The sequence below is a fragment of the Limulus polyphemus genome, unplaced genomic scaffold, assembly GCF_000517525.1.
Source record: "Limulus polyphemus unplaced genomic scaffold, Limulus_polyphemus-2.1.2 Scaffold852, whole genome shotgun sequence".
In the NCBI taxonomy this organism is placed as follows: Eukaryota; Metazoa; Arthropoda; class Merostomata; order Xiphosura; family Limulidae; genus Limulus; species Limulus polyphemus.
Window position 1 is genome coordinate 367,108 of NW_013666462.1, and position 1,486 is coordinate 368,593.

The following is a 1,486-nucleotide window of genomic DNA, read 5'->3' on the forward strand; positions in this document are numbered from 1 at the left end:
CTCTAAACTATTAACTTTACACCAGGATAACTGCCATGGCCATAGCGCACCGTTATCGGTCCAGGTTGTCAACGTATTGTCACAGCGGAGGGGGGGGGGGAGATTAGCCGTAATACAACAAACATCTAAGAAATCATAAAATATGTGACTACAAAATTTTTACATGGTGAAATTTGGCTGTAATACAGTTCTAAACCCAGAGAACGTAATATAATATTGGGTTTTGCTTATGGTATCCGTATATAGAAAAGAGTAAAAGATATGTGTTTCAAAATTACATTTTAGTGATAGATTTTCCTAATATGTACTATTTATCTATTTCAAATGAGCTTTAAAAAAAAACGTAACGTACCAATTCTTATCGTATGCTTCATCAGTCAGACCCACTGGAAACTCCTCGGGAGATCCCGGGAATCTCTCGAGGAGTGCCGAGAGCGTGCTCGTTACAAATGGCTTTACGATCTGAAGGCGACCAGTTCTTCTTTGAAAAAAAAATATCTTAAGATAATGTAAACTGTTTTTAATATCTCGAACGTTTTGTTTGGATATATTTTATGTTAACATGCTACAAAAATACTTTTAACTACGGAATGACGATATAGCTGAAGATGATACAACAGAAGAGATAGCAGGACAACAACAACATGTCAAGTCGTCTCTTCAAGTTTATGATACAAGAATATCAACAAGCACCATTTCTAAGTGCCACACCAGACCGATAATATACTGATCAATATTGAAAACGTCAAGATCTAGCATTGTGAACTGTTAACTGCATCTAAAGCACGTGCTAGAAATATCCACTCTACTAATGGTAATTATTATTAGCAAAGGTCCGTAAGAGCAAACAAAAAGTTACCTCATGGGAGGAGACGATATTTCTAAACCACGGAATGAACACGAACCTAACCAAAATAAACGTGTTTTGTTGTTCCAAAACACAAACTTTGGTGACGTCAATCTTCACAAAAGAGTGCCATCAGAATAAATAAGATTTTCTAAACAGCCAAAAGAACTTACCTTAAGCCTTGTCAACCATGCGAACTGTGTACTATAGACGCTGACTAAATTCTTTTTGTCCACCACTAAAACACGTGACAAGTGAGAGCTCCACCTACCTCGTTGCCTTGACAACCGAATCATCAAGAGCTGGTCAGCACCTGAGGGTAAGAAGCACGGGGATTACTTCATCCTGAGCAGTTAGTGATCATCGTATGTTTGTATTTATATATAAATTTCCGACACCATATATGTTTTTATTAGGTTCAGAGCAACTAAAACGGTTCAAAGGCTATAAGAACTTGCCAGGTGTGCGCATTAAAACTGTAGATAGAGAAAGCTAGCAAGGATAAGGTTAGGTAACTGTGGAGAGGAGGTTCTGGATTATAGTTTATAGTTATAATGTTTTCGGAACCCATCGCGTCGTAATGTACAACAAGAAACTAGTGTGAATGGTGTAGAAGTAACGTGTGTAACACATGAAAAT

General features: G+C 37.4%; 1 protein-coding gene across 2 annotated transcripts in view; it reads right to left on the reverse strand.

Annotated features, from left to right (window-relative positions):
- The window catches only part of LOC111086109, a 14,324-nt gene extending 13,227 nt beyond the window's left edge, over positions 1–1,097 (reverse strand). Inside the window, exons 1-2 of one of the 2 annotated variants that reach the window (XR_002610865.1) lie at positions 1,021–1,091; positions 353–481 (exon numbers count right to left, since the gene is read on the reverse strand). The gene's annotated coding sequence lies outside the window, so the exon portion shown is untranslated. Of the gene's footprint in view, positions 1–352; positions 482–1,020 lie in introns of both variants that reach the window. The other variant, XM_022387682.1, reaches the window with a different exon arrangement.
- Between the last annotated feature and the right edge of the window lie 389 nt (positions 1,098–1,486).